The sequence below is a fragment of the Pogona vitticeps genome, chromosome 5, assembly GCF_051106095.1.
Source record: "Pogona vitticeps strain Pit_001003342236 chromosome 5, PviZW2.1, whole genome shotgun sequence".
Lineage (NCBI taxonomy): Eukaryota > Metazoa > Chordata > Lepidosauria > Squamata > Agamidae > Pogona > Pogona vitticeps.
The window spans coordinates 94,447,173-94,468,852 of record NC_135787.1 but is presented as its reverse complement, the minus strand read 5'-3'; positions in this window follow the sequence as shown (position 1 = coordinate 94,468,852).

The window sequence follows — 21,680 nt, the reverse complement described above, 5'->3', positions numbered from 1 at the left end:
ACAGAGGGGTGATATGATGACACTTTTCAAATACAGTGGTGCCTCGTTTAACGAGTGCACCGTATAGTGATGTTTCCGTATAGCGATCCCTTTTTCGGGATCGCTATACGGAAACATACCCGATCTTCGCAATGGGGAAAACCCACATTGCGAAGATCGGGTATTGCGGCGGCCATTTTGGAGCCGCTGAACAGCTGATCGGCGGTTCCAAAATGGCCGCCGGAAGCCCGGAAATGGCTGCCGGCAGCCGTTTTCGTGCCCTGCCCTCGCTTAGCGAAGGCGTGAAAATGGCTGCCGGCACCTGGAATCCTCGCTGAACGGGTAAGTAACAAAGGTATTGGAACGCATTAAACGAAGTTTAATGCATTTCAATACGTTTCCCCTACCCGCTTAGCGATGATTCCGTATAGCGAGGGTTAATCCGGAACGGATTAACCTCGCTATACGGGGCACCACTGTACTCGAAACACATGTTATACAAAGGAGGGGCAGGAACTGTTTTCAATCACCCCAGAGTGCAGGACAATGGGCTCAAGTTACAGGAAATCAGATTTCGGTTGAATATCAGGAAAAACTTGATAAATCCCTGATATTCATCCAAGCAGTAAGTCAGTGGAAGTAATTACCTCAATGGGTGGTGAGTGCTCCAACACTGGAGGCATTTAAGAGAAATTTAGACAACCACCTGGCAGATATCCTTTGATTTGTATTCCTGCACTGAATGGGTGTGTGTGGATTTGATGGCCTCATAGGCCATAGTGAGATAATCACTTCCTATGCACCTGTTACTCTTCCCCATTACTTCCAAGTAATACTTGCAGGAATCACCTCTGGTCACAGATGGTTTCAAAGTAGAGATGGCACAAACCACCAAACCTCACCTAGAATGCTGTCCAATTTGAGGCATTACCATTATAGAAAGGATCAAACAAAGCTGATATGTGTCCCAGGAAAGGTGAACAATATGTACAGCTTGATCACCCTTCTAGTTGAGGAAACTAGATATGTTTAGGCTAAAGAAGAGGAGATTGAAATGTGGGCTGATAGCCATCTTCAAATATTTGAAGGGATGTTACATGGAAATGGGCAAGCATGCCTTTTTTGCCCCATGCCAAAATAATAAATTCAAATATCAAGAAAGGAGATTTTGACTCAACAATATGAAAAACAGCTTGGCAGTTAACATCTGTGGGGCAATAGAATAGTCTAACTGAAATGATGATACTCTCCCTCATTGGACGTTTTAGACCAAAGTTGGGTGACTTTCTTTTGGGGATTCTTTAGCTGTGGATTTCCTGCTTTGAAGGGATTTGGACCCCATCTCAGAGCCTCTTCCAATGTTACAGTTCTACAATTATTGATTTCCAGCTTCTTTGTGACCTCACAAAATAGTCTATGTTTTATCCAAACTTTGAAACCAAGTTGAGAGGCCTCAGTTCCAGACCATTGGATGAGGATGGCATCTGCTTGGAGATTCTAATATATGAAGCAGTGATCGCTATTAGGTGCACACAATGATGCCTACATATTGGAAGGAGATCTCCTCTCAAGCTGATTCAACATTTTTATCATGTAAACCACAATTTTCTGTTTCTTGCCCTTAATTTGCAAACAGATAAATCACAGAAAATCAAGTGCATCATATCCAGAATGTTCTTTCTTTGTTCTCTTTGAAATTTTGGGTGGAGGGGGCCTGCGGTCAGATGAAAGGCAGGAGTCTGGGGTGGAGGCAGTGGCCAGGGGTCCAATGATTACCCATGAACAGAATTCAAAAAGGGTGCTGGTAATGTTTAGACTTTTATCAATGATCAAAGTACAGGAGGTGCTGTCTAGACAGCCTAGGTGTGGACTAACAAGTGGCTTTCATTATGCTCTGGTGCCATTCCATTGTTTTGGAGCTGCTTGGAGCTCTGCTCTTCTTCACGCCAATCTGTGATTGATTTCAAGAGAGGTGCCCAAGTGCCTGTGGCCATGGTATAAAGCTTTCAGAACTTTGCTTGTTCTGACAGGGCAGAGTAGCTGCCTATCACATGAGCACCAAGTGCCACATTCATTTACTTTCACCCTTCTTTGAAACAAATACTTTCAGCCACAGCAATTGCCCCTTGCAGCTTAAGTTCTTAATTTAAATTCCTCTATTCCAAAGAGCAAAACCTTCTGAAATTGTCTGTAGTAACATTCCAGTCATAGTCTTATTTTTCCTGATGGTAGTTTGAATTTAGTTTTAAAGTAAAGCAATGAAATAACAAGGCCAGCCCTTATTTGTTGATTGTACTTTGGGTGATACAATATCTATAGAATAAAACAGCAGTTTGACATTTAACCCATAAAATTGCCTAAAGCACTGACCGTGTGCTTTGTTCTATCTTTATAAAATTTAGATGACATTCATAAATTCACATAGTAAATGATAGCAGTGGGTAACGTGCCAATTTGTTGTTCTGATCTCAATGTATCTTCTGCTATCAAAAATACTGTATGTTAGATTTAAGATAAGAGTTAGAGCACTCTACAGTACTGTGTTTCATCATGCCATATAAGCAGCAAGCACTTAATGCAGTTCCTATCTTATGCTGAGTATTTTGTGATGAATATCATAAGCTCTCATAGTTATAAGACTGCTTCGTCATATTTATGTTGATTGTACTTATCTCATGTTGATTACACTCATGGTGAAGTGGGCTGCAGTCCATGAACATTTATACCAAATTAATTTTTTTCGTTTGACATAGGTTTTCATACATTAATAAGTCTTCAAAATGCCACTAGAGATTTTGCTGTTGCTGTCATGTCTCCTGTTGCCTGTATCACAGAATCACAGAATCATAGAATAGTGAAGTTGGAAGGGGCCTATAAGGCCTTAAATCCAACCCCCTGCTCGATGCAGGAATACAAATCAAAGGATATCTACCAGGTGGCTGTCTAGGTTTCTCATGAATGCCTCCAGTGTTGGAGCACTGACAACTTCTTGAGACAGTTGGTTTCACTGTCGTACAGTTATGAAGTTTTTCCTGATATTCTACCAAAATCTGGCTTCCTGTAACTTGAGCCCATAGTTGCGTGTCCTGCACTCTGGGATGATTGAGAACAGCTCCTACCCCTACTCTGTTTGACAGCATTTCAAGTATTTGAAAAGTGCTATCATATATCCACTCAGTCTTCTTTTCTCAAAGCTAAACATGCCCAATTTTTGTCTTTTCCTCATAAGGTTTGGTTTCCTGCCCCCAGATCACCTTTGTTGCCAACCTCTGAACTTGTTCCAATTTGTTGGCATCCCTAGAATCATAGAATAGTGAAGTTGGAAGGGGCCTATAAGGCCTTAATTCCAACCCTCTGCTCAATGCAGGAATACAAATCAAAGGATATCTACCAGGTGTCTAAGTTTCTCTTGAATGCATCTCCACTTCTCTGGACACCTTCTTGAAGTTCACTGTCCAGAACTGGATACCATACTCAAGATGAGGCTTAACCAATGCCAAACACAGGGGAACTAGTACCTTGTGAGATTTGAAGACTATACTTCTGTTAATGTGGCCTAAAATAGCATTTGCCTTTTTCATAGCCACATCACACTGTTGGCTCATATTCAGCTTGTAATCTACAACAACTCCAAAATCCTTCTTGTGTGTTATATTAGTGTTCACGAGCCCATCTTGTAACTGTGCATTTGGTTTCTTTTTCCGAGGTGCATTACTTTGCACTTCTCCCTATTGAATTTCATACTGTTGTTTTCGGCCTATCTAGATAATTTTGAATTTTGCTTCTGTCTTCCAGCTTATTAGCTATTCTTCCCTAATTTGTGTCATCTGAAAATTAGATTAGCATTTTCTGCACCCGTGATCCAGGTCATTGATAAAAATGTTGAAAACCCCACTTGTTAGCTCCTTCCAGTTTGAAAAGGTCCCATTAATCATCACCCTCTGAGTAGGATTCTATTGCCAACTGTATATCCACTTGACACTTGTTCTATCCAGCCCGCACCTAGTTAGCTTGATAATCAGGATATCATGGGGCACTTTGTCAAAAGCTTTGCTGAAGTCAAGATATACAATATCTATAGCATTCCCCCTGTCTATCAGGGAGGTTACCCAATCACAAAATGAGATCAGATTTGTCTGGCCTGATTTATTCTTTACAAATCCATGTTGGCTTCCAGTTCTTTTCTCATAAGACAGACTATGAACTTCCAAACAAATTGGAAGTGCAAGTGGGGGGGGGGAAGAGACAGGATTGCAGCTGGAGATTGGTAAACAAGGAATTCCAACTTGAATAAGTTTAAATCTCCAGTGCCAGATGAACTGTATCCAAGAGTACTGAAGGAACTGGCTGAAGAACTCTCAGAACCACTATCCATTTTTTTCTTGAAATCATGGGAAATGGGGGTGTATGTGCCAGAGTATTGGAGGAGGGCCAATGTTGTCCCTATCTTCAAAAAGGTCAAAAAGGAGGAATCTGAGATCTACAGGTCAGTCAGCCTTACATCAATCCCAGGGAACATTCTGGAACAGATCATAAAGTGGTCATTGTGCAGGCACCTAGAAAACAATGCACTAATAACTAGAAGCCAACACAGATTTGTCATGAACGAACCCTGCCAAACTAATTTGATCTTATTTTTTGATCAGGTCACCTCCCTGATAGATAGAGGAAATGCTGTAGACGTAATATATCTTCGGCGAAGCTTTTGACAAAATTCCCAATGATATATTGATTAGCAAGATAACTAGGTGTGGGTTAGATAGGTCACGTGTCAGGTGGATACACAATTGGCTACAGAATTGTATTCAGAGGGTGATGATTAATGGGTCCTTCTCTAGCTGGGAGGAGGTAACTAGTGGGGTACCCCAAGACTCAGTCCTGGGCCCAGTGCTCTTCAGTATTTTTATTAATGACTTGGATGAGGGAGTACAGGGAATGCTTGTCAAATTTGTAGATGATAACAAATTGGCCGGATTTGCTAATACCCTAGAACAGCAGTCCCCAGCCTTTTTGGGACCACGGACTGGTTGGAGTGTGTGCGCTCCATGCATAGGGGGGCAGGGGCACTCCCGCACTCCCTGGTGGGTGTGTCGTGCTTGCATGTGGGTGTGTCGCGCTCATGGAGGGGTGTGTCGTGCTCACACACATGCCCTTCCGCGAGCACGACATGCCCCCTCTGTGAGCATGACACACCCACTGCGGGTGGGGAGGCAGAGATCTGCCTCTGCAGCCCAGTTCCAGGAAGCTCATGGACTGTCACCGGGCCACAGACTGGGGTTTGGGGACCTCTGCCCTAGAAGACAGAAACTAAATTCAAAATGATCTTGATAGGATGGAGCACTGGGCCAAAAGCAACAGAATGAAATTTAACAGGGAGAAGTGCAAAGCACTGCGCCTCACAAAAAAGAAACCAATTGCACAATTACAAGATGGGGGATACCTGGCTCAGCAAAACAATGAGCGAGAAGGATCTTGGAATTGTCATAGATCACAAGCTAAACATGAGCCAACAGTGTGCTATTTCAGGCTGCATCAATAGAAATATAGTTTCCAAATCCGGCGTGGTGCTAATTCCCCTCTATTCAGCACAGGTTAGGCCTCACCTTGCAGATTGTGTCCAATTCTGGACACCACAGTTCAAGAAGGATGCTAACAAATTGGAAGAAGTTCAGAGGAGGGCAACAAGGATGATCAGGGGGCTGGAAACCAAGGCCTATGAGGAAAGGCTGAAGGAATTGGGCATGTTTAGCCTTGAGAAAAGAAGACTGAGCAATGATATGATAGGTAAAGGTAAAGGTTCCCCTTGACAATTTTTGTCCAGTCGTGTCCGACTCTAGGGGGCGGCGCTCATCCCGCTCTTCAAGCCATAGAGCCAGCGTTTTGCCCGAAGACAATCTTTCCGTGGTCACATGGCCAGTGTGATTTAGACACGGAACGCTGTTTACCTTCCCACCGAGATGGTACCTATTTATCTACTCGCATTTGCATGCTTTCGAACCGCTAGGTTGGCGGGAGCTGGGACAAGCAATGGGCGCTCACTCTGTCACGTGGATTCGATCTTACGACTGCTTGGTCTTCTGACCCTGCAGCACAGGCTTCTGTGGTTCAGCCCACAGCGCCACCACTTCTCAAATATTTGAAAGGCTTTTATACAGAGGAGACACAGCATTTGTTCTCGATCATCCTAGAGTGCAGGACATGCAACAATGGGTTCAAGTTAAAGGAAACAAGATATTGGTTGAATATCAGGAAAAACGTCCTAACTGTTGGAGCAGTACAACAATGGAACCAGTTACCTTGGGAGTTGGTGAGTGCTCCAAAACTGGAGGCATTCAATAAAAACTTCGATAATCACCTGGCAGATCTGCTTTGATTGTATTCCTGCATTGAGCAGGGTGTTGGACTTGATGGCCTTGTAGGCCCCTTCCAACTTCACTTTTCCATGATTCTATGATTCTTATTGCTTTGTTTTATAGGTGTTCACATAGTGACTGCTTTATAATCTGTTCCAGACTTTTCCCTGGATTGATGTCAAGCTGACTGGTCTGTTGTTTCTAGGTTTCTCCTTTTTGCCCTTTTTAAAGACAGCCAGTTCCTTCAATACTCTTGGATGCAGTCCATCTGGTCCTGGAGATTTGAACTCATTCAGGTTAATAAAGTATTCCTCAACTATTTGTTTATCAATCTCCAGTTGCAGTCCTGTCCCCCTAGACTGAGCTAAAATTAGAATTGAGCACTTCTGTTTTTGTCTCCTGTTATCATTTTTCCATCTTCTCGCTGAGCCACTGTTTCTTTTCTTTGTCTTTTGCTACTCACATAACTGAAGAATGCTTATTTTGTTGCTTTTAGTGTCTCTAGCTAATCTCAGCTCATTCTCAGCTTTTGCACTCCTCTTGCCATTCCTGCATTTCCTTGTTACATGTCTGTATTCTTCCTTTATGGCCTGGTCTTTCTTCCACTTTCTATATGTATCTTTTGTTTTGTTTTGTTTTCAGGTCCTCTCTGAGATTTTTGTGAGTTGTGAATTTAGAATTTCCTTTTTTAGATGCGATGCTCCCACCCTTCTTGGACTCCTTTTATTGTTAGGATCTCCTGCTATGGGACATAACTTATCCTTGTTTTGAATCCATAAAATTGACTTCTTAAAAATCCAGCATTTATGAGTGGCCACACACTGCTTTTATTTTCTTTGAAATTAATAATTCTAGTAGAACATGGTCACTCTCTCTCAGAGTTCCCCTTATTGCCATTTCTTCCACCAAGAATCGAGTCAAGGTTAGAATCGAGTCAAGGGTAATTTTATTTTATTTTATTTATTTATTTCATTTATATCCCGCCTATCTAGTCAGTTGTGACCACTCTAGGCAGCTTACAACACACACTAAAAACTTAAACATATAACATATCACATAACATCATAATTTGCATAATTAAAAGATAGAATAAAATTTTTTCCCAAAGATGGCGAGAAACAGGATATATTATAACAGAAAGAAAAAGAATAATTAGGTATTAGCTGGAAAGGGGGAAGGCCTGCCTGAACATCCATGTTTTCAGTTGTTTCTTAAAAATACCCAGCGAGGGAGCTGCGCGAATGTCAGGAGGTAAGTTGTTCCAGAGGCGAGGAGCCACCGCCGAGACGGCCCGGTTTCTTGTTTTTTCCTTCTGGGCCTCCCTCGGCGTCAGGCTCCTCAGCCTCACCTCCTGACTCACCCGGGTGACACGGGTAGAACTGGGTGGGAGTAAGCGTTCCGCCAAGTATCAAGGCCCTAAACCGTGGTTTAGCTAGATTGTTTAATGTGGTTTAGCTAGATTTAATGTGGTTTAGCTAGATTGTTGGATGAAAAAGTGGGATAATAGCAGCAAATGCTGGGAACAAGTTAGAAATCATCAAGCTCTTAGGTGTTATGGGAAGCAGGTATGTCAAGAAACACATATGGATTTTTAAAAAAAAAAATTATCTGGGACAATAAAATTTTTATAAATTGATTTGGAGATTGCATAATCTTTAATTTCACAAGCATCAAATGCTATCAAAATTCAAATTATGTTGGAGATGTGGATGGTACAGTATACAGTACTTTTTTTCCATACGTAGTGGGAGTGTAATGTACATTATGGCAACCCTAAAGAGACTTTTGAGGCATGCCTTATGTTGAAAGAGTGGTTTACTCCTACCAATGTGTTCCCAGAGCTGAACGGGGACTTGAACCCACATCTCTCAAGCTCCATTCCAACCCTCTACCCAAAGCTACAAAAATTCATTTTATGGTATTCCCAGTTGCTGTGTAAAGATGTGAAAAGTGGAAAACAAGGAAAGCAAATGGGGAAGGAATTAACTAGTTCTCGTAGTTTCTTTCTCTACTTTTTGTAGAGCCACACAAGCCAGGATTTTTTTTTTTGAAGGGCTACACTTCACAGAATTTGCCTGCCAACAGATACCAAGCTAATTGAAATCTCCCACCATGTCTTTTTGAAATCCTTGCAATTAGTTTCTACAAAGTTTCATTTGCATCCTCTCCTTGATTGGGCCATCAGTAGAAAACACTATCTACCATAGTCCGTTTGTTTTTCGCCCAACTAGATTGATTCAGATTCTCTCAATGGAACGTCCAATCTCCTCCTCCTGTATTTCTGTGCAACAATGTGTATTTTTGACATACTGCAACTCCAACTCTTTTTCTATTCCTCCTGTTCTTTTTGAACAAATTATCTTTCAATTGCTGTATTTCAATCATGGGAGTTGTCCCACAAAGTTTCAGATATTTCAAAGCACAGGAAGAATCTCTCTTTATGGCACAACTGTCAGAAGGGGGCCAGAAATATGGTGCTAAATAGTAAAAAACAGAAGATTAATTTATTTGAAAGAAAATATACTGGTGGACAATAGAGGTAACTGAACTTTCTACACTAATATTAAGGCACCTGTTATTTACTGGAACTATTTGGCGAAATCTACTCAGGAGAGGCTCATTTCACACGCTAGCAAGGTTTTGCTCAAAATTGTATAAGGTAGGCTTCAGCAGTATGTGGACTGAGAACTCCCAGAAATACAAGCTGGATTTTGAAGGCGAGACGAACTAGAGACCAAATTGCTAACATGTGCTGGAGAGTTCCAGAAAAACATCTGCTTCATTGACTACAGAAAAGCATTGGACTGTGTGGACCACAGCAAACTATAGCAAGTCCTTAAAGAAATGGGAGTGCTTGACCACCTTATCTATCACCTGAGAAACCTATACATGGGACATGAAGCAACAGTTAGAACTGGATATGGAAACACTGATTAGTTCAAAACTGTGAAAGGAATATGACAAGGCTGTATATTGTGCCCCAGCTTATTTAACTTATATGCAGAATACATCATGCAAAAGGCTGGACTGGAGGAATCCCAAGACGGAATTAAGATTGCCAGAAGAACGATCAACAACCTCAGACATGTAGATGATACCACTTTGATGGCAGAAAGTGAGGAGGAATTAAGGAACCTTGTAATGAGGGTGAAAGAGGAGAGTGCAAAAAAAATGGTCTGAAGCTCAACATTAAAAAAACACTAAGATCATGGCCACTGGTCCCATCACCTCCTGGCAAATAGAAGGGAAACATATGGAGGTAGTGACAGATTTTACTTTCTTGGGCTCCATGATCACTGCAGATGGTGACAGCAGCCACGAAATTAAAAGACACCTGCTTCTTGGGAGGAAAGTGATGACACTTAAAAAGCAGAGACATCACCTTGCCAAAAAAAGAGTCTGTATAGTCAAAGCTATGGCTTTTCCTGTAGTGATGTACAGAAGTGAGAGATGGACCATAAAGAAAGCTGACCGCCAAAGAATTGATGCTTTTGAATTATGGTGCTGAAGGAGACTCTTGAGAGTCCCCTGGACTGCAAGGAGAACAAACCTATCCATTTTGAAGGACATCAACCCTGAGTGCTCACTGGAAGGACAGATCCTGAAGCTGAGGCTTCAATACTTTGGCCATCTCATGAGAAGGGAAGACTCCCTGGAAAAGACGCTGATGTTGGGAAAGGCAAGAGAAGGGAATGACAGAGGACAAGATGGCTGGACAGTGTCATTGAAGCAACCAACGTGAATTTGACCCAAATCTGGGAGGCAGTGGAATACAGGAGGGCCTGGTGTGCTCTGGTCCATGGGGTCACAAAGAGTGAGACAGGACTAAACAACTAAACAACAACAAATAAACTTGATCTCTGAAAAGATCTGCTTGGAAAAATACTACAATTATGGTTGTTTGGATGAACTGTGAACTTTGATCAGCTGGAAATTGCCTCAGTGACGAACTATGATCTGAGTGTTGCTTAGGCATTAGATGGTTTGTGTGTATATGTATATGTATTTTGGCTGTGTCTTTCATATATGGATTTGACGTAAACTGATTGGTTGGCTCTACCTTAGCCACACCCAGGTAGGTTAGAAAAATATTATTTGTTACACTTTAATATTATTAGCTCCCTTAAGATGACTTCTAAGGGCAGAGGAGGGAGTGGACGCTCATCCCATGCCCCAGATTCTGGCAAATTACATTGCAAAATGCCATGCAGAAAATGATTGAAAAAATGATGACCGAACAGAACATTTTCTTTCAGCAGCAGAATATTCAGACAAAGGAAATGAAAAGAAGTGTAGAGGCACTGACACAACAAACAAGAGATTCCTACACAACTAGTCCTGATGAAAAGAGTGGTGGATGATAAAAAAGAGGTACACGGCAATCAAAACATCTCAAAGAGCTGAGCAAAAAGCAGATGAAGTCAAGCAGACTTTAGAACAAAGTGAAAGATCTAGACAACAAGATGAAGCAGACCTGATACAGATGCAATAAGCTAACCATATTGAGGATTTACCCAAAGACTTCAAAATATCCCTGAGAAACAATCTGAGGATTTACCAAAGTCACCAGCGAACTCCTGTCAACACAGTCTAGAACTGGAAAAGAAGATACCCAAAGGCTAGAGACTATACTTTCTTCTCAAGTAGACATCAATCCTGATCCAGAATCAATGCTTTATGGATTCCGAAAACATGGATAAAGAATTTAGTGGAGACAGAAACAATTCCTAGAACAATATCAGACCACTGTATAATAACATTAGAGCTGGAGACATCTAAATGACCACTACAGTGGCAACTGAATACAAATTTAGTTAGAGATGAAGAAATTACTAAGACAGTAAAGGAAGAAATGAAGGACAATTTTCAGAGGAATTCTACGAAAGGAATGCCCATGCAGATGATATAGGAAGCTGGTAAGGTGGTACTTAGAGGCATTTTGATAAGACTTGGAGCAAAAAGAAGGAAGTCAAAAGTGGCTAGATATAAGACTTTGGAGAAAGAATTGGCAAATTTAGAAAAAACAAATGAAAAAATCCATCAGCAGCACAAATAAAATAGAAAATTCAAATAGTACAACATAAACTACTCTTCTGACAGAAGATATCACAACCAAACTGGAATTTGTTAAATAAAATTATTTTGAGAAAACCAGCAAAGCATGAAGATGACTTGCATACAAATTGAAGAGAGAAAGGTCCAAAAATTACATTCAAAGTCTTATGAATAAAGCAGGGGAGAACTTTACAAATTTTAAATACTTTTTTTAAAATAGTGGAAACATTCTATACAACACTCTACATGGAGAAGGGACTGCTACCCCAAGATCAAAAAAGATATTTACAGGGAAAAAATCCTCTTGAAATTATCCAAACAACAGGAAATTTTAAATCAATCATACTCAATGAATGAAATTTCAACTGCTTTCTCTAAACAAAAACATATGAAATCCCCAGGAAGTGATGGGATTAGTGCAGAGTATTATAGAAAGTTCGAGGAAATATTGATTTTACCTTTTAAGAAACTACTCGATGAAATTCAACAGGAGAAAAGGATAGCGAATACATGGAAAGAAGCTATAATCACAATAATTCATAAAGAAGACACTGATCCTGAAGAGATTCAAGACCAATATCTCTTCTTAATGTTGACTATAAAATATATAGAACTATTTTAGCTACAAGATTGAAGAAGGTATTGATCAATATAATTCATGAAGATTAAGCAGGATTTCTGCCAAAAAGATATTTAAGATAAAATGTGATGAATCTCATAAACTTCCTGGGATACTATGAGGCACATTCAGAAAAATAAGCAACATTGTTTTGTTTTTTATTAACAATTTAGGATAAGGTAGGGGATACAGAAGGTAAAGAGGGGTATGGGGGGAAGTAGGAGGAGGAGAACACAAAATGTACTGCCTTCCAATCTATTCATGTTGCCATATCAACTCGACTTTCCGCTATTCTACTATGTGATTGCCCTCCAGGTTATAACATACATTTACATCCTAGTTTTAATCTAGTTATTCCAGTACTATCTGGTGACTCAAGCCATTTATATAAAACATCCCATCGTTCAGTTGCCTTTTGTATTGGACAGTCTTTCCGCACTTCTGATAAGATATCCATTTCTGCTGCTTCCCGTATTTTCTCTATAAGTTCCTTTTGTTCCGGTATCACCAATTTCTTCCAATTCTTGGCATAAAGAATTCTGGCTGCAGTGACTATATATATAACTAAGTAGTTCTTTGTCTTCTCTATATTATCTGGTATAATACTCAATAGAAACAGTCCTGGGGTTAGTGGAACCTTACAAAGCAATATTTTTTGTAACAGAGTATGTATACCTATCCAAAATTGCTTCACTACTCTACAAGTCCACCACATATGACAAAAACTTCCCTCATGTGCTCCATACTTCCAACAAACATTTGATACATCTGTATAAATCTTTGATAGTTTTTGCAGAGTCATATGCCACCTATAAAACATATATATTCTCCTTGAAATTAACCGATTTTGTGAGCTTTATATTATTTTTCCATATTTGCAACCATTAATCAATATCAATATTATGTCCTATATTTTTGCCCACTTAATCATACACTCTTTGACTATCTCATCTTGCATTCTAATTTCTAACAAATAATCATATATTTTCTTAATTACTTTATCTTTTGAGCCCAGCAGAAGTTTGTCAAATATCCTTTGTTCTGGGTAAAAACCTTCTATTTTATCTTTTCTATACCTAGATTCCACTTGTGCTCTTGACCACCGGTCTATATATATATGTATGATAAGGTGGGCACAAAATATTGGGCACAATATAAGTTTGGATCAGTGGGAACAAATATGGAAAAACAATATAAAACTTACTAAGTCAGTAGTATTTAAAGAAAATAGGTATAAAATGTTTTTAGATGGTATATGCCATATTTTTTTCATGTATAAGACCACCACCCACTTTTCTAACCCCAAATTTCTTTCTCTGCAAAAAAGAGGAGGGGAAGACAGGGATAAAAGCACTTTGACCCCTATTTCCCCCCCTCCACTTTCTTGCAAAGAATGTGAGAGGAATGCACTTTCCTTGCGAGAAAGTGAAGGGTGCTTTCCTCCTCCACTTTCTTTGCAAAAAGTCGAGGGGGAAAGCACTTCCCTTGCAAGAAAGTGGAGGGGAAGTGCTTTCCCCCTTGACTTTTTGCAAAGAAAGTGGAGGGGGAAAGCAGCTTTTGCAAAGAAAGTGGGATGGGAAAGCACTTTCCTTGCTAGAAAGTAAAGGGGGAAAGCAGGATTCAAAGTGCTTTGATCCCTCTCCGCTTCCTTTCTTCCGTGCATAAAATGACTCTCAATTTTTTTCTTGAATTGTTTTAGGAAAAGTGTCATTTTATACATGGAAAAATACAGTAACTCCCACAAAATTAGCCAAAATAGATGTTAGGAAAGACAAATGATGAAAATTAGTCCCTATGTTTCTAATAGATAGACCTTTCAATAAGATTGTGTTGGACCTAGTGGGACCTCTCCTAAATTGGCTGGGGGACATAAACACATCCTGATTTTAGTAGATTATGCCACCCATTACCCAGAAGCCCTTCCCCTCTGGTCTTCTACCACTAAGGTGTTAACTAGAGAACTCCTCCAGGTGTTCTCAAGGTTGGGTTTCCCGAGGGAAGTATTGACTGATCAAGGGACTAATTTTATGAGCCAGATTTCCCATGAGATATGGCACCTCTTAGATGTCAGACCAGTACACACAGCAGTGTATCACCCTCAGACCAATGGCCTTGTAGAAAAATTCAACAAGCTGATGAAAGAGATGTTAAGGAAATTGGTCACAGAAGAAAACAGGAAGGCAGCACTTACTGATAGCCCCTCTAATGTTTGGCATATGAGAGGTGCCACAAGGCTCTACAGGATTCTTCCCATTCAAGATGATGTATGGCTGGAACCCCCAGGGACTACCGGATTTCATAAAGAAGTGGGAAAGTGGGAAAGATGAAACACAGATAGTGGCGAAGCAAGTGATAGAAATGAGAGACCATCTCACGAGAGTGGCTGAGATGGCCAAAAATAACCTGGTCAAAAGGTCCTCTTGCTTCTCCCTTCAGATACTGCTAAACTCTTTGCGAAGTGGCAGGATCCTTATTAGGTGGTAAAGCAGTTGAGGCCTGTAGACTATGAGGTAGCCCTAGATGACAAGACAAAAAATTAGGCACTTTCCATGGGAACCTGTTAATGGAGTGGAGAGAGGGGCATTTTGAGGAGAGGTGGAAGAAGAGGATTTGAGACCTCAGGCTTTATATTGGATGAAGTCTCCTAAGGAGATAGGGTTGAATACACAGTTAGAGATAAGACAAATACAACAATAGGGCTTTAAAGAGGAAGTTCTCTGATGTGTTTTCAACTAATCCAGGTGTCACTCCCTGTCAAGGTAAATTTACAGGCCTGAGCAGCAATAATGAACAGGTGTGTAGAAATGCTGAGTCATAATGACTCATGAGGCTGACTCATGTATGATGCAATGTTTAATGTGATTGGACACAGATAGATGTGCATAAGTATATATGTGTACTCTGTACAGTAGATGTACTCCCTCCTGTTCTAATGAGTGTTATACTGTTATGTTGCCGGATTGCACTGCTGTATATAGCCTGTAAATACACACTGGTGTTGGTGAAGCTGCCTGTGTGTGCGTGATTCTTTTGGACTGGCTGGAATGGACTTTATTCTACTAACTGCTGAATTTTCCGCATTCTTGTGCTAACACTCCCCTAATGGAACATCATATTAATACATATCATATCAGACAGTAGTGAGGTCAGGTGGGGGAAGTAGCCTCATCATCTCAAAGGCACTATAGAAGATGAAGTAAGAGAGAAGATGGCCCTAGGAGTGGTAGAGCCTTCACACAATCCTTGGAGAAGCTACCAAGTAGTTGTTCCAAAACCTGATGGGACTGTTCACTTTCATATTGATTTCAGGTGTCTGAATGCCATATCTAAATTTGATGCTTACCCTGTGCCTAAGGTTGAAATTTTACTGGAGTGGTTGGGCAAAGCCAAATTCTGTCCTCACGAGATTTGACTAAGGGATATTGGCAAATTCCCTTGAAGGCTGAGGACAAAGAGAAAACCATGTTTGTCACAGCCAAAGTCCTATTCCAATTCATTTGCATGCCCTTCAGGTTACATGGCGCAGCAGCTACTTTCCAAAGATTAATGGACAAGGTGTTAGAACCTGTTCAAGAGTATGCAGTGGTCTACATTGATGACATTCTGGCTTACAGTGACAGCTGGGAGGATCACCTCAGGCTTCTAAGATGGGTGTTGGGAAAGTTGAGGAAAGCTCAGTTAAGAATAAATCTATCCAAGCTCAAAAAGAAGTGAAGTTTTTAAGGGTTCCAAAATTTTATTTTTATTTATTTTCATTTTATTAGACTTCTACCCCACCTATCTAGACCAAAGGTCTACTCTAGGTGACATTACAATTGTTAAAAGCAATAAAAGCAAAAACCCAATAAACATATACCGTAAATCCAAGATGGCAAAAATGACAAAATTTAAAATACGGCAGGAGGGAAGGCCTGCCTAAATAGTCAGGTTACTCCTGAAAACACCCAGAAAAGGAGCCAGGCAGATCTCCATGGGCAAGTTAGATGTCCCTCATCTGAAGAATCGCAAGACAAACATATTTTGATATTTGGTGGTGAGTGGGAAGATGGAGGCAGCCCTGGATCTGCTACATTTGAAGCCCTTTCAGCTGTCAGAGAAGATACAGAACAGCATTTTTGTTTGATGCCAGCCTTGAAATGGAACAGCTATGGTCATTGGAGCCAAAAGGAGGACATCTTCTATCAGAATTTTGGAGGATTTTCTCTGTCTGGCATGGTCTTTTAGGGCTTTGCAAATGGTGTATGTTGGAGATGATTTGCACATGCCTCATCCCATTTAGGACTGTAGTGTTATATATGGACTCAGAATCAAGAAAATTAGTCTAAATACATCTGGGGAAGAGTTGGAAAAATGTGAAAAATTTTGGAATTCAAAACAAAATACTAATGAAATCATTCCTTTGACTTTACAGCTATATTCTCGGCATGGACCTGTTTATAGGACATTGTAATGTGTTCCTCCCTCTTTTGTGAATTTGTGAAATTTTCTGTTTCTCTCAGAAATGACAATATCAGTTAGTTTTAAAAGACACAATCTATTAATCCATTTTTTGAGATCAGCAGTCAGAGTGACTGATCTTCTCCTATGCCCACTCAGTTTCTAATTATAATACAGGGTCTGTGTCATTGAAATCGGTACATCCAGTACAGTATAGTGAACAGAGTAATAGACTAGTACCCAGCGGGCCTGGGTTTGAAACCCTGCTCAACCATGGAAACTCACTGAGGGTGTAGAACTGGAAAAACTACACCTTGAATATCTTGTTTACCTTGAAAGCCCTGTCAGATTCACTATAAGTCAGTTCTGGATTGAAAGCACACAACTGGCACACAACTGTTGTGTTTGCTTTACCAGATTCATGCATTATAAAGCAAAATTTTATGTGTCTAATAAATAATAATTACATTTCCCATAGATCAGTATCAGTGGGCTATAATTCATCAGTCACATCTTAACTGTATCTTCTTTATTTCTCTTAAATGAAAACCAGGAGGTTGTGCAACTTTCGGGATTGCTTTCTGAAAAGCAGCAAAGGGAAAGATTGGCCACATTTCCCCAACTATAGCCTGGAGAAACTATTAATTTTAATCACTGAAAGGCCAAATGCTTTGAAGGGCAAATGTGTTTCCTAAGGCAGTGGCACTGATGAATGCAAGTTTTTTTTAAACATGTCATCAGTAATTGAGGATAAATTAATATTTACTAAGCAGAGATTCATGGAAAAGCTTGTGCATGAGAAATTGAGGTGAAAGAATGCCACAGGAAAAAGGCATGGAGTCTTCGAGTACTTTGAAGTCAATGGCTGCAATTAGAAGAAAGCTGGTGGGAAAGAAATCCAAGTTAAGCATATCCAGAAATCATCGCCAGTTACAGTATTTCTTTGCAAGGCACTTGCAGGACTGCAGATAGTGTGGTTTTCTCTCCCAGAAGCAGCTAGGAGAGCAATTAGTTACCAATGTGGCTCCATATGACCACTAAAATAGTGCAATGTGCTCCTTAGGATCACTCAGTCCTTGTCCACATTGCAAAATCAAAACTGGATCAAGAATCCCATCTATCCTCACAGCAAAATCCTAAGGATTTATCTTGCTTATTCAAGACCATACATTACCACTGTATCCTAAAATGCTCCACCAGGCATCTTCTTTGTTGAGAGAAAATTTGTAGAATTAGTGTTTTCTGATGTGGTTGCAGTTGTTATATACTGTTGAGGCACTTCTGATTTATGGTCCAAAGGCAGGATTAGGTGATACCTCTATTTAATCTTGACAAATTTTAAATGCTTTTTATAATATTGTTTTGTATGGCACTTTTAGCATGTATTATTGTATTTTAATTGTTGTGAGTCCACCAGTGGGACCAACCACAATTTTCAGCAACTGATTTTCAGTCATTGTAGAAGAGGTAGCCGTGTTAGTCTGTGCAAGCATTATAGGTAACAACAAAATAAACATAAAGAGTAAAAAAAGAAAAATATGTGGTGGCACTTTAAAGGGTTTTGTTCCCATCTCGGTGTCAGTGTTGCGTTGTCCATTGTGTGTCAGTAGTTGTTTGAAACTGGAGGGTTGCAAGTATAGGTCTGCCACCAAGGACTTGGAGGAGTGAAGTCTTCTCATCTAGAATGTGTTGGAGATCACTTATGATGTGTGTGAATGGTCTCAGTTGTGGCCTGAAAGTGTCAACTAGTTGTGTTCAATTATTATTTTTGAGGGGTATCCTATATAGTCCTAGAATGAGCCAGAATTTTTAGCATTCATACATTACTGAAACAGTGATGTCTACATTGGCTTGGGCATGTCGTGAGCATGGCTGGCATTTAGATTCCAAAAGATCTCCTGTATGGAGATTTAGTGCAGGGAAAGTGCCTCAGAGGGGAGGCCACAGCTGCGATACAAGGATATCTGCAAGTGGGATCTAAAGGCCTTAGGAATGGACCTCAACAGATGGGAAACTTTGACATCTGAGCATTCAGGCAGGCGATACAGTATGGCCTCTCCCAATTTGAAGAGACACTTGTACAGCAGGCTGAGGTAAAGAGGCAGTCCCCAAACCAGCAAAATCAGGGAGCTGGACAGGGGATAAATTGTATTTGTCTTCAGTGTGGAAGGGATTGTCGCTCTCAAATAGGCCTTCTCAGCCGCACTAGATGCTGTTCCATTCAGAGCACATTACCACAGTCTCTCGAGACTGAAGGATGCCTACAAATAAATAAATAAATAAATAAATAAATAAATAAATAAATAAATAAATAAATAAATAAATAAATAAATAAAATAAAATAAACAAATCCTATAGTAGGTTGCTTCTGGGTGTCCATCTTGCTTTATTAATGTGTTCCTTAATCATATTGGGTAGGTATTGTAGTCTTTACAAGGATTTAGTCTCTGTCTTGTGGGTCTGAGCAGATGCAATTGACTGTTAAAAATTGGATTTTCTGGTGTGTTCAGGATGTAAGCTGGAAGTATGCAAATAGGTATATCAATCAGTGGATTTCTCGGTACAGCATGATGATGAGATATCCAGTGTGGTGATGAGATGTTTTATAGTGGTGTCTAGAAAATGCACGTGTTGTGTAGATTGTTCCAGGGTAAGATTGATGTTTAGGTGAAAGTTACTGAATCTTTGTGATATTTTTCTAGAGATTCTTTCCATGGGTCCAGATTAGAAAAACATGATCAATGTACTTCAAATAGAGGAGTGTTTTGGGGTAGAGCAATTAAGAAAGTGTTTTTCTAGGTCAGCCATAAATATGTTTGTGTATTGTGGGGCCATGCATGTGCCAATCACAGTTTCATTGATCTGGAGGTAGGTTTTATTTTCAATGGTGAAATAGTTGTGAGTACAAGTTCACAGTGGATAGTGATTGTGTGGGCTTCTTTCTTATTTTGAATGGTGTTTGTGGCAGTCTGTAATCTGTGTGGGATGTTGGTGTAGAGTGCTTCTACATCCATTGTAGCTAGGATGGTGTTGTCTAGGAGGTTGTGTGCACATAGAAGTTTGCTTAGAAAGACTGTTGTATCTCTTACATAGCTAGGTACATTGGTGGGTAAAATAGATTCTACTCTGTGGTCATCCATTCTCTGGAATAATTCACACACTTTACAACTAATTATGAAGAAAAGCTTGTAGGAGGAAAAGTTCATCTACAACTGTAAATAGCCCATGTGATTAACATCATTGTTACTCTACCATTGTTATCTTGTCAATGTTATTTTACCACTGTTAAGTTATGACAGAGGTTCTCACATTCTTTACAGCTTCTACTAAAGACCTGCATATCAAAGACGCTACCATCACAATGTTTAACACCCACTGACTTTCTTACCAACCAATCACAGCCTTGATTCCATTTATAAATATTTGCCATGTTATATCTTCTTTTATTATGTCTGATGAAGTGGACTTGTCCACGAAAACTCATATTAAAAGAATATATAAGTTAGTCTTTAAAGTGCCATCATGTTTTTCTTTTTAAAAATTCTTTATTTTTATTTTGTTTTCACTTTCTTTGGAAAGTGGCAGAACCCTCATACATAGAGCTCTTCTCCACCTTTGCTTCATTTTTTAACAGGTGGACAGTTATACTTTAGTTTGGATTCCTGCATTGACCAGAAGCTTGGACTCGGTCTTATAGGACCCTTCCAAATCCCACCAGTTGAATCAATTGAACAGCTTCTATCAAAAGAGGGCCTTTTTACTGGCTGCTCCCAGGCTTTGGAATGCATGGCCCCAAGAAGCCAGATTGGCCCTTTGCTTTCAGGCAGGATTTTAAGTGATGTCTCTAGGGAATGCACTATTTTTTGAAATTTTGAAATGTTAGAAAATGTTTTAAAAATTGTTTTCAATCCCAAACAATGGTTAATTGCTTTTTAATATGTAGCTTTTATTTATTGCATTTTAAACTAGTTATTGTTTTATTATTGTTCTATTATTGTGAGCTGCCTTGGGTCCTGTATGGGGAGAAAGTCAGTATAAACAAACAAACAAACAAACAAACAAACAAACAAACAAACAAACAAACAAACAAACAAACAAACAAACAAACAAACAAACATGTCCTCCTGGACTGCTTGTTACTTCCTTTACTTTACAAGCCAGTAAATGTGCAAATATACAGGGAAAATACATTTGGATTCAGTATGATCCGCATTCTTTCAAATAGGATTTCTACAGGTGAAATCACTGTAGACATTGAGGCATCTAACAGTTTGCAGGAATCAGATTTAACAGAGGCAGAGAGCTGTGTTTGGAAGCTGAACTGCCGTTGACAAGGTGCTAATTGTCAATTTCCATTTTTTAAAAAAATCACTTTTTCTAAAGTGATACAATATTCCTTCTTTTAAAAAATTACTCTGCAGATGAAAAGCGTTTGTTTGAGGGGAACATACACCATGGGGACCACTTTCGGGTGATCACACTAGACAGAAAGCAGGCAAAAGTGACCTCAACCCAACTGGAGTGTATTTAAACCACCTCTGCTGACTGAACAACGACAATAAAAAAGACGATTTCCAGATTTCTAAAGTGCTTTAAACTAGATATTATTTCCCATAATCATTTCTTAATTTTGTTTCTGTCTACTTTTTAATTATTTTGATTCTTCATTACAATTCTTTGCTCTTTTCTGAACTGTTTTCCTCTGTCTAATTGAATTGTTTTTCTTTGATGTGATCCAGTTGTGATGCATCTATTTCTTAGTATCTTGTTCTGTTAGTAACTGTTACACTGCAGGGAAGTTTTATTCATTCATCTTCTTGCCAGACCTGCACTTTTTCTTATTTTTCTGTTTTTGATACTTCTAATCCATAATCCACATATCTCTCCTATTAAAATATATATCTTGCTGGTAATTTTCCTTTCCTAGAGCCATTTTCTTGGTGTGTTTTTTCAGGTCCTAATTCTTAATTATCTGTTTTCTTGAACTGAATTTCTTATTAATTGGGTAGGTACACAGTGACTTACCCCCCCCCCCCACATAGCCAGCATTGGGAAGTTCCATCTAATTTTAATTTTTAATTTTCATCTCAGATGAGAGGCAGGGATCTGCACAGAGGTCCCCTCATGCTAAGAAAATAATAATTATTATTTTTTTAAAAAATTTAAAATGTGATTTTTTAGCAGTGGGCCTATCAGCCCACCAGGTGGCCTCCATGCAAGTCTCTGTCTCCCAGCGA